The following is a 13,261-nucleotide window of genomic DNA, read 5'->3' as shown; positions in this document are numbered from 1 at the left end:
ACTCCAAAGTTGAGTCCCCAACATCTTTGTTGGTATTTGTGCTTTTGAAGTTTTCTTTTGTGTACATTTTGCGTTGTATTAGTTGGTTTTCTAAATAAAAATTGGTTCCCATATTTAACTTTATTCTCACCTGAGAACTCACTAGTGTTATTCCAAGGAGTTTCAGGTAGGAATTGTAACAAAGAAAGCATGTGTTGAATCAATTTTATTAGTTTCTATGGAGTTTTATACTTATCTGAATTATAATGTTCATGAGAATCCAAAATGTTTGTAGTTTTTTTAACTGAATTTATATAAAATGTGCTCCAAAAAAGTACTTTCGAGGATGAAAGTGATGATGATATAGATCTGGATGAACAATTTGGTACTTCAAGTGCTACACCAAAAGTGCCAAAAGAAAATGTCAGTGATGATGAGATTGTTGAATCAGACATTGAACTTGACAATGAAGGAGTTGTTGAACTAGACAATGACCCCCCATAGAAGTAAGGCTTTGATTGATAATATTTTTTATTGAAAACTAAAATATGTATGTCATAGTACATTCTAAATCTGAGTTAGTATTGCTTTCGGAGCTTCTACATGATTGATGTTGTTAACATCAACTCCTTAATTAACATATGTAGTTACTGACAAATGGGAAATCCCTCTGTTGAAGTAATTGAAGAGCAATGAGATTCTACCCAAGTAGCCAAGGGCAAAGCAATGGAGGCAATGTCAAATGGCATAACTCTTTGCTAATAGAATCCATAGAGTGGTTTTCATATATTATTTTTGTAAGGGTATCACATAGATTGCCTTTTGCATTTGTTCTAATCTCAGAGTTTCTTAGGTGATTTGGAAGAGGCTATAAACCATCTTACAAATCATTGGTGATTGTGTCACTTCTTATAGGATCATTGATTGCCAAGGAGGTCTCCCCAACACAAAATCCTCAACTGGCTTTGCACTTGGCCCTGACTGCAACATTCTTTGCTAAGATTTTTCAAGCAAGCATGGGCATTTTCAGGTTAATGATTTACATGTCTAATAATGCAATAATGTCACTATGCAAGCCTCTCAATGTCTGTCCTTCATAGGATTCTTCTTTTATAGAGAAGATACATGTGACTATACATAATTGAGTGAGAGGCTTGCACTAAAAACTCGTGTAATTCAATGGTTTTAACAAGTCCCATATTTCTATTTTTAGTTATGTAATTCTGCTTAGTTGGGATGGCATGAGAAAGTCATACTGATTTATATAACTATTTAAAGTTCATGGACAACACTAAAATCTTTTTCAGTGGAGACAAACAACTAGTTTTGGTCACTAATGGTATGTGTCACATCATGTATGATTCTACTACAGGTTGGGATTCATTATAGACTTTCTATCACATGCAGCTATCGTGGGTTTCAGGGCTGGAGCAGCCACTATTGTTTCTCTCCAGTAGCTAAAAGGAACTCTTGGTCTTCAACATTTTACTACAAAGATAGACATAGCATCTGCCATGAGATCAGTATGGGGACAAACTCACAAGGTATGTTTATATGTAATGAATCAGCAACCTCGTGATTTGAATACATCTAGAGTAAAGAATTCATTCTTGAATAAAGTATATTGCCAACTTGTTGTTATTGTCTTCTTGTAATTGTATCAATGTGCAGTGGAGGTGGGAGACCATAGTGCTTGGCATATGCTTTCTCTCTTTTCTAATCATCACTTGTCAAATTGTCAATATTATAACATAACTTCGTGATTCTCTTTCATTTTTCTATCCATATAATACCTAGCCTTCATAATGACAAGAAGAAACAACATGGAATGACTAATGTCTGATATGGTGTTGATCTATTTTTTCATTCTTGTGGGTTGATCTGACAGAGTAAGAAAAATCGTAAGCTCTTCTAGATATCAGCAACTACTCCTCTGACATCTGTAATTCTTAGTAGCATGCTGGTGTTTGCTACACATGCTGATAAACATGGGGTTGAGATTGTATGAGTTTCTATCACCAACTATTCTATACTGTCTTGTATTCATTTTTGCACAATGTGTTCAATTCACTCATGTCTAAGTATGGTAGAATGAATCACTTATCAAATCACTTATTACTATGACCTGTACATGTTCAATATCACTACCCAAAAGATACTAGTTATTTAGCGAGTTTGAAACATGATGGGTATGGAACAATTTGTTTGATATTATGTCTAATTGTTGTTCTAAACATGATTTTCTAGTCCTAAAATGCATGTTTCTTTTGCTAATGTTTTCGTGGGTGGCTTGAAATAGGTTGGTCACTTAAAAAGTGGTTTGAACCCATTGACTACTGAATTCTTTGTTTTTGAGGCCAAATATTTAAAGACCCTTGTGAAAGCAGGACTAATAATTAGCATCATCACACTCACTGTAAGAGCTAATCCCTTGAATTATGTTCATTGGCTAGTAATTTATTACCTCTGGCTTATTTAAATGAGTCCCATGTAGGAAGGAATAGCAGTTGGCAGAACTTTTGCACTATTCAAGAACTACAATATTGATGGCAATAAAGAGATGATTGCCATTGGTATGATGAACATTGTAGGTTCATGCACATCTTGCTACATCACAACTGGTAATTACCACAATGCATTTAATTTGTTGAGTTATAAAACATTATATGACTACTCTGAGTCTTTATTTCATTTAAAGCATGAAATTTAGTACTGGTCCTAAGTTTTCATAGCAATCAAAGCATGGATTTTGTATTGATTCTAAGACTTTATATTATTCAAACCATGGATTCTAATGTTAATTCTAGGTTTTTATGGCATTCAAAACATGAACTGTAGAAGAATTTATATGGTCTGAAGGGATGTTGCCCCATACTTCTCGTCACCACCATTGTAGTCAAATGTTGTTCTTGGACTCCTAGGATATTATTATTGAGTAAAGCTTAAACAATCTTGAATTTGTTTGTTTTCTTTTTCTATTTGGGGTTCTGGGTTTCTAAAATATCTCAACAATGAAAAAGAATGTGCTAACCAACTCTCTAGTAGGCTCCTCTTAATTGGGTACTTCATGTGGGTTGCTAGACTGCAAGGTGCTTCCTTTATTCAGCAAGTGGCGAGTGCTTAACCTTGAGAACCTTGCGGTCTCATTGTTCTTGTCTTCAGGCTTCTCAATCTCGTGATCAAGCACCAAAATCTCTGATGCGGGACCAATGCTTAACCAATGGATGAGGAAAAAAAGGTGATTGAGGATATGGATAAAGATAGACATTATGCAATTGATGCATCAATTGTAAGAATTATGAAGAGTAGAAAAGTTTTAGCACACCAACAACTTGTTATGGAGTGCATTGAGCAACTTGGAATAGATGTTCAAGGTGAATTGCTTGATTGGATGCTAGATACTTTTGTTTGCATCACTAGTACTTTAGATTTGCTTTCTACTTTCCCACAATGAATGGGTTTATACCTATGTGAATTTGTAAAAAGTGATCTTTTCCTTTTTCAATAGATTGTCTTTTATCCATAAGAAAATGATGTACCTAGATAAGTAAGCATATTGATTTATGTTCATAGGCATATTGGTGACTGTTTGATGTACTTTTTCCTCTTTGTAGTGTATAGTTTATGTTTGCGGTCCTGATGCGATCATATTTGGCATGGTGGTTCTTTGGAAAGGGAGGAGATCCTAGTAGTGGCAAGCCCAAACTTCAGATTGTTGTTCCTTCTACGACTTTTGGTGGAGCATTAATAAGTTTTGTACTATGCCCAGTAGAGTTGATAAAGGTAACAAGAACTAGACTTTGTATCTATTGTATGTATATAAATTGAACTCTAGACTCCATACCATTGACTATTTTTTTTTTTGCAATGTAGATTGCAAGTTCAGGAGAATGACAACAGGCAACTGAAAAAGCATTAGCATATATATGTTGGGCCCCTAGACTGTGCACTGCAAACTCTTAGAAATGAAAGGGTAAGGTGTTAAATTGTTGTTACTATTTGATATGTAGTTGTAGACATGCAATATAAATGCTTCACGTGGTATCCTTCATTATACAAGATATTGTTTCATTGTTTCATTGGTGCATAATTTTCCAAGTACAAGGTTTGTTTCGTGGTGGCCTAACTACATTTTTTAGGGAGTCTATTGGAAATGCAGTTTTCTGAAGTACTTATGAATTGAATTGTTATCATATGCTTTCACTTATTAGTACGCATGATAAGGTGAATCCCCAAATGAATTCCCAGTCTTCTCAATTTGTCAACTATTCTTCTAAAGTTTTTATAGAAGCAGAAGTTGGAGGTGTCTCTGGTGGGCTTGCAAGAATTGAGGTATGTAACCTTAATGTTGGAATTTCAATTTAAGTATTTAAACTCAGTTTTTGCAGATCAAATGTGTGCAAAAAAACTTGTAATTTTCTTTGCAGTTTTGGTCAGCTGTTTTGCCTCTCAATGTTGCAAAAACCCATATTCAAACAGCTCCAAATATTAATGCCAAAAGAAATCCTATACACACAATCAGGATGGTAGGACATAAAATTTCATTTTTACATGGACTCTACTCTAAAAAAAAATGTTTTTAAATTAATTTTTAATAAAGATTTTGACTAGGCTTTTACAAAGCTGTTGGATTCTTATGATAGCAATTATGATATCTGTTAGGATTAATGCTTGGATTATTGAATTGGGTTAATTCATTTATTTGCATGTTTTCTTGTGTTCTGGATTAAAAAATTATCATTCACGATACTAGCACCAATTGTTTGCATGCTTATTTTATAGTGGGTATATAGAATGTTCTAATTAAAAGATTAAAATTTAAATATTCAAATACCACAGGACTTAGCTTCTATCTTTTTGTCTAGGATCTATTCTACTAAGTAGTCTTAGATAACCAATAGATGAATTTAAAAGTAATAAGTGCTCATATTAATGAACATGAAACTATTTCCCAATTCTATGTTTGGCAGATTTATAGAGAACTCAGTTTTAGAGGATTATATGCTGGCTTGGGGCCTACATTGGTGAGAGCTTTCCCTGCTAATGCTACAACTATCGTCACTTGGGAACTTACAAAAAATTTACTGAGGGTGAAACGATAGTAAGAGCATTACCTTCAAAGATGAATGGGTTTATACCTGTGTGAATTTGTAAAAAGTGGTCTTTTCTTTTTTTAGTAGATTGTCCTTTATCCATGAGAAAATGATATACCTAGACAAGTACGCATATTGACGTACTTAGGAACTAGCATTATGTCATGGGACTCAGCCAACAATATATTTGTACCAAGTATAGTGCACACTAATGGTATTGTTCATACAATGTTGATATTTACTCAAGAGGACTATTTTTATTTAGTTTTATTCGCCAAGTTTCCTTTTCAGTTTGATTTTGTGCTGGTGACACTTCAAACTCAAATGCCTACAAATGCTTCATGCAGTGTCTAGTCTCGAGCCCTAATCACTAGGCAAGCTCCTAGCTCTTATTACACTTTTCTTACTACAATGTCACATCTAGTTTGCATGTGATTCTACTGACCTAAAGGATCCTTAACCACAAACAACAGTAGTCTCCTCTACCCAAGATAATACAACTTTGTTTGGATTTAAACAAGAAAATTGCAGTAGCATTATTATTGAGGATTTGTGTCTGCTCAGAAACTTCTTATCTAAGAAAGCCCTCCTGAGGGTTATGAGCTTGTCTATTTCTCCTTTACGTCAAAGGTTCAATGTGAGCATGTTGCTAAGAGCCTACCCAAGGTTACAAATGCAAAGTGAACTAGTTTTTTATTGCCTCTTTTATTAGAGTAGATTTATCTGTGGGGTGTAGAGCACATGGAGAGCTTGCTTGCTTATTTAGAGTTTTGTTTCTCATCCTTTTCCTGAATATCATATCAAATAAAATACAAAGAGCTCACACAAGTTTGTATGATTCTCTTTCTAATTTTGGCAGATAGAAAACTATTATGGCTTGAGACTATGTTCAACATAATTTACAACCTCAACAAGAGTTGGAATCCCAGTTTTATACATATGTGGCATTGGTTGCAGTAACAAGAATGTCACTACATCATATGGATATATTCAACAAATCAATATGCATATCCTACAATATTGGCTTGCCATTAGACGACATTTCACGTTCCATCCCACAATATTGGCCTCCTGGATTCACGTTCCATCCCACTGATGAAGAGCTCATAACACATTATCTCATTATAAAGGTTTTCGACAACAATTTCACAAGAAGGGCCATTGTTGAAGTGGACCTCAACAATTGTAGGCCTAAAAAAATTTTGTTGGCAATTTTCTACCAAGCATTGGTCAAAATTTTGACCAATGATTGGCTATTTTTGACCAATGCTTGGCAATTTTCGACCAAGCATTGGTCAAAATTTTGACCAATGCTTGGTTGTTTTTGACCAATCATTGGTCGAAATTTCGACCAATGCTTGGCAGAACTTGTGCCAACATGTTTCAAAGGTTTCGACCAATGTATTGGTCAAAATTTTGACCAACTAGTAGGTTGGTCAAAATTTTGACCTGAAAATCATTGACCAATGGGTTGGTCAAACTTGGTCGAGATTTGGTCAAAATTTGGGTCAAAATTTTGACCAATAATGGTCAAAAAATGACCTCAAATGTACTAGTGTTATGATGTTTAGCATAGTCCATGCTATGATGTTTCTTACTTTTTCTATAGTATGACATTATTCTATACTATTTCTTGTTGATATTGGATGATTTTTGCATAACTATTGGTTGTTGCCTACATATTTTATATCTCACGAGATATTATGTCCTAATATTATCATAGACTTTCTTTCTTGTCTCACTCTTGGGGGGAAGGGCCTTTGTATATTATTTTTATCTATTTTCATAAGGATCGACTTTCCTTAGTATGGTGGCATTTGTTTGTTATATGATTTGTTTTTTTTATAAGGAATTGTGTCTTCATCATGCTCTCTCTTATACAAGAGGTGCATGTCCTTGATCACCACCTCTTCTTTATTTGAAAAACTTCATTGATAGTTAGCATTTACCCTTACTATGTGCTTTCAAGTTTGTCATCCTCTTCCAAGGATCTCTCTTTCACCTAAAAATGGGGGTTAAATAGGCACATCATTTCCTTATTGGAAGTTACATCTTCATTCATGACACTCATCTTGAAGGTAGATGTCTTGCACACAATATCTATTCCTTTCAAGGGCCTCTTCGCATTTGTGACATATCCTTTCATAATTTATGTATTTCCTTGGTTTATAAGATTTCATGCTCCTTGTTAAGTTTATGGTATACATTGTTGATAAGGATATCTCCTTGTTGATAGAAGTAGTTATCCTCGATTCTCTTCCTTATGATATCTATCATTACATAGTCATCTTAAGGAGGGGGCATATATACACCCTCTTTTACATAGTTTCCATGAAGCACAAACATGGATTTTGAGTATGACTTGGTGTACTTTAGCCTTGTTCGCTAGGTATGATTTCTAGGTCATCCTCAAATCTATGCATTGTGGATTCATGTCTCTTTTGCACACACGATCACATATGCTAAAACTAATATATATGGGTAACACATGTATATTTTCTAAATCCTCTATGGGTATAAGTGACATCTCTCCATCCCAAAGAAACACATCTCTTTATTTTTTATTTTTGCTAAATTATCTATGGTAATCAATGATACTTCTCCATCCTAAGGGAATGCCCCCTTTTTTTGCCAAATCCCTCCTAGGGTAACACACGCACATTTTCACTATGTAGTTAATCTGAATTGTTTTATCAATTCGGAGGACAATACCGAAAGAAAGAAATAATGGTATTGTAAACACATAATAAACAATATCAAGAATTCAATTTACTCGTAATATTAAATAAAATTGCATACAATTATGGACAATCTCGTAAGTGATATGTATGCCTACAAATCAATCAAATTTGGACAAACTTGTGGAGGAGTTGTGTGTCTGAGCTCATGAAAGTTGGGCTATCCCGTGAATGAGATGTATGACAATGAACTCTATAGGATTTGGGCAATCCCATGGTTGAGATGTCTGCCCATGAACTCCATATACAAGATTTAATACAAATTGGCAATCTTAGTAAACAAGATGTATGTCCATATCATTATGTTGTTCAATTCATCTTGAATCTCTTTATACATCTTCATGGAAGTTGAAAGGTCACTCTATCTATGTTCTTATTAAAAGCCGAATGGACAAATCCAAATTGAAAAGTCATTGGCAATAATATAATATGATTTAATATAATATGCATGTTCAATTTTGATCATTCCTCCCCTCTTACAAAGAAATGGGCCCCATGGCCTTATCACGGTGGAGGCATTTCATGGACAACCCCCAGAGCATCTACCCCATAGAATAGTAGGGCCCTAGACCGACCATAGAATATCTCTTCCCTTTAAAATAGACCGACCATAGAATAGCCCTTCCCTTTAAAATAGACCAACCATAGAATAGCCTTCTGCATGATATACACTAAATTATAATTCTTCCATGTAGCTTGAAATATAGATATACCGAGATAAGTTCCTATATGGAGATTCCCTATGAGTTGTCATAATCTCGATCACTTTAAAAAGAAATAATGGTAAAATCATCTTCCCTTAATGTATTCTCTAGCTTCCAATAGAAAAATCTCGCACTAGACTATCAAACTTTGCATCTTTACTGAAGTTGTTTATTATGTGACATCCAAAGGCCGCAATAAAAAATAAACTGGCTTTAAATTGCAGACTCTTAATGCTAATGAATATCTCCTTAAGCCACTTGTAATATAATTTGGCACAGAAGATGCAATGTGAGAACAAAGATAAATAAGGCAGATCTTGGAAGTTGAAGCGTTATGTGATCAGGAAGGTGATAAATCAACAGACCTTGAACGAGAACCAAAAAGTGATCTCGAGTTTGAACGACGAGAATTTGAATGTCGGCATCTTCTAGGTGCCATGGGGGATTGCAAAACTCTTTTCGGTGAACGTGATTGAGATGTAGAATCGCGATGCCCATTGCCAGCTGATCCCCTTTTGCCATCTCAAGAGCGACATAAAGAGTAAGACCTCCGAACGGAAGAAAGACTCCAGCTCCGGGACCTGTGGTGTCTGTCCCGAGGTGAAACAAAAGTTTCATAACCAAATAGGGTTCTCCATTTCTTGGATGTATTATATTGATCCAATTACCATGATTGCCCTCAACTTCTGCACATGAATATCTTACCATAAGTGGATTGCAAAGGTATAATTTATAGGAAGGTGGTGGTCGGGTTTGTGAATATCATGGTGAGGGCTCTATAAAACTCAGCCCGGCTTAAAGATCACACACTAAGCATTTGACTGCTTAGGTGGATCTTGTGGGGTCCATTTGATTTTCTACGGCTGTTTTCGTTTTCTATTTCCGTGAGTAGTCCCGTTACCGCACATGAGCCAAATCAAATTCAAACGTATCTACTTTTCCCGCTCTGTATTAATTTGGGTTTCCTGGACCTCAGCGATAATGATGGCTTGCAGAGCAACAAGTTCGATGATTGGATAACACGTCTAAGAGGGCTGGAGCATCTTCGACTGAGCAGCATGAATCTCACAATGGTAGAAGATACTTGGTTGGGTAGATACTTGCTCTCTCTCACCAATCTCACCACACTTTCCATGAATGATTGCGGGCTTTCAGGAGAAATTCCTCCCTTCTTTGCAAATCTCTCATGCCTTCAGCAGTTGGAGCTTTGGGGAAATTCATTTAGAGGTAACATTCCTACATTTCTTGGAACTCCCCTTCTGTCATATCTTGATCTTTCATGGAATAGTCTAGAAGGTTCTATTCCCTCCTCTTTAAGAACCCTCTCCAATCTGGAGTCCCTTTATCTCAATTCAAACAAATTAAATGGTAGCATTCTGCCTGAATCTTTCCAAACTGGTAAATCTTGATCTGAGTTCAAACAGATTGAATGGCAGCATTCCGTCTACTCTAGGGAATCTTGCAGCCTTGATTGATCTTCAATTGGAGAATAATTCTTTGAGCGGTCCAATCCCCACTTCCCTTGCTAAGCTATCCAAGTTAGAGGTGCTTGATTTGGCCAACAATAGATTAAATGGAACTTTCTCATTTTTCATTTTGAACAATTGCACCAAACTTATTGCTTTGGATCTCTCGAGGAGTACATTGACTGTAAAAGTCAATGACTCTATCATTCCCAAATTTCAGCTTCAATGCTTAACTTTAGGTGACTGTAATGTTGGAGCAAACTTCCTGGCATTCATTTCAGTGCAATATTTTATTAAATATTTAGATCTGTCAAACAATTCTCTAAGAGGCTTTATTCCCAATTGGCTTTGGGGATTCATAGATATTGAGTACATAGATCTTTCAGATAACTTTCTTAATGGATCTATTATAAAATCAATAGATAAATATACACAAAATCTTTAGTTTCTTTCTTTGGCAAGAAATAATCTTGATGGTTATATTCCAGCTTCTATTTTTAAACTGAAGAATTTGGAAATTTTAGATTTGTCAAATAATAAGTTCAATGGAAAAATACCTCAACATCTTGAGAATTGTGCTATATTGACTATCCTAAATTTAGAGAAGAATAATTTACAAGGGAAGATTCTAAATACATGTAAGGGAATGGATTCTCTTGAGACATTGAAATTAGGAGACAATACATTTGAAGGGTATATTCCATCATCTTTTGGAAAATGTAGAAATTTACAAATCCTTGATTTGAGAAACAATAATTTGCAAGGTAATATATCAAGATGGTTTGAAACCTTGGTCAATCTCCAAATTTTAATTTTAAAAAATAATAGTTTCAATGGTCCAATACCATTACAATTAACCAAATTGCAAAATCTTCAAATTTTGGATATGTCGAAAAATAAATTTTTAGGGACCATTCCAAAAGACTTAATGAAGTTAATCACAATGGCAAATCAATCAGAAATTACAAACATGCTTGAACATGAAGCCCTAGTTTTCAAGCATCAAACTATTATGTAGATGAAATAATAGTTTACAAAAAAGGGCAAATTATGGAGTTTGTGAAAATTTTAAGATTAGTCAAATGTCTAGATCTTTCTAGCAATAATTTATCTGGTAGCATTCCTTGGGATATTGGATCACACAAAGGTTTGATTATTCTCAACATTTCAAGAAATCATTTAGTGGAGAGATTCATGTGTCTATTGGAGAGATGACACTACTTCAATCACTTGATCTTTCTCAAAATAACATATCAGGGCCAATTCTTACTGAGCTACAACTTCTCACATCCTTAAGCTACTTTAAAGTCTCCTACAATAACCTATCAGGAATGATACCACAAGGAGGACAAATGATGACATTTGATTCTGCATACTTCAACAACAATCTAGGTCTATGTGGTCTACAAATATATGTCTCATGTTCAAGTAGCCCTTCTCATTCTACAAAGGTGCAACATGAAGATGGTGAAGATTCAGAGGAGGATATATGGTGGGATATTGGAATGGAAACAGGGTTTTCAATTGGCTTTGTAATTGTAATGGGAATGTTGTGTCTCAAGAAAACATGGAGTATCCCATGCATTAAAATCATGGATTATATTATTCTCTCTCTATTTTAAATATAAAGATAGCATTTGTATTCTGTAAAATATTGTTAGAATTTGTGGCTCAATAGCTTATATATTATAGTATACATTTATTTATGATAAAGCATTTAGATTATAAAACACCTTTCTAATATTAATGATGTTAATTAATATTAATATCTCAAATACTCTTTAAAAAAAATTTAAAAATAATGTAATATTTTTATCATGAATCTTTATAAAAATGCTTCAAAGTAAATAAAACTTAATATTCTTTATTTTCTTATTAGTTCTTTCAAAAGGAGAGAATTAAACTATTGTAATCATTAAGAAGAATTTTGTCAATTATTTCAACCAATCATAACCATGAATTAAAAGTTTTTTTTTTCTGTATTGACTATAAGGGGACCAAAATAAAAAGAAATACAACACAACGAGGGGAGGCACAACCTCACAACATGAGTATCAAAGTATCAAAAATTCAAAACATTACAAAAGCATGGTCAAGAAAAATAAAGAAAAGCCACGTAAGACTAATGCAGAATCTCATCCTAAGATTCAGCCGAGGTAGTCCAACCCTAAGGGCATTCCATCCAAACAATGTTCCTTTTCTCTTAGATCTGTGCCAGCATGAGAATCTTGTCATCAATGGCATCCTTTTTGTTCTTTTAAATCTCCTTATTGACCTCCTTCACCATCTTATCAAAGGTAGCAAGATTGTCCATGTTGTTCCTCCAAATAGAAACGTCCTCCATCTCTAAGGTGAACATAGTAGAGTGGCCCATGCACATAAATCTTTCCATTTATCTATGTTCTTATTGGCCAACCCAAAAAAATGCAAGGGAGAAAAACCATTTTTCTATTAGATAAATAGTACAAAATTATTGATGACTAGGTGATTAATTAAAATCTTAAAATCTTGTACAATATTTTTAATTCTGTATTAATTGCTCCAGTCTCCATCATGCACGATATATGCAAAATGTGGAAATATACATTTTTAAATCTTATTATGAGATTTTAACATGACACTATTTTGTACAAATAATTTTTGTTTTAAATTTATTATAAAATTAATGATAATTTATTGTCTTTTCATCATTTTAAATATTTCTTTCTTGTGTGATTAAAAAATATATATTACAATAATAAATATATAATCAATTTACTTTCATAATCATATATGAAATAAGGATCACATAATAATTCACTTTTTAATATTGTTATTTAATAACATTCTATTTTAATGTCTTAAAAATTTATTTTCATGACTATTATTATTTTAAAGTAGCAATTTATTGAAAAATAAAGATATCCATGTGTGTGTGTGTGTGTGTGTGAGATTTAAAAATAAGAAATAATTTACTTACATTAATATTATATTAATTGAATATAAATTAAAAGACATTTTTCCTCAATCATTTTTTAAAAAAATCATAAATTTTAATAAATTATGTTAAATATATATTGAAATTTTTATTATTTATTATCTAATGATAATTATTATGATAAGTTGAAACATATATTTAACATAGTTTATTAAAATTTATGATTTTTTTAAAAATGATTGAGGAAAAATGTCTTTTAATTTATATTTAATTAATATAATATTAATGAAAGTAAATTATTTCTTATTTTTAAATCACACTCACACACACACGCACCCGCGCAGATATCTTTACTTTTCAATAA

General features: G+C 33.5%; 2 pseudogenes; both read left to right on the top strand.

Annotated features, from left to right (window-relative positions):
• Positions 1 to 3,618: 3,618 nt before the first annotated feature.
• LOC149562389 (mitochondrial arginine transporter BAC1-like) lies at positions 3,619 to 5,081 on the top strand (annotated as a pseudogene).
• A 100-nt stretch (positions 5,082 to 5,181) lies between these two features.
• On the top strand, positions 5,182 to 11,602 carry LOC149562388 (uncharacterized; annotated as a pseudogene).
• The last annotated feature ends 1,659 nt before the right edge of the window (positions 11,603 to 13,261 follow it).

This window comes from Cupressus sempervirens, chromosome 4 (assembly GCF_028749045.1).
Source record: "Cupressus sempervirens isolate cs-2001-9-10 chromosome 4, ASM2874904v1, whole genome shotgun sequence".
Lineage (NCBI taxonomy): Eukaryota > Viridiplantae > Streptophyta > Pinopsida > Cupressales > Cupressaceae > Cupressus > Cupressus sempervirens.
The sequence above is the reverse complement of the archived record's forward strand: the minus strand, read 5'-3'. Positions and strand labels throughout refer to the sequence as shown.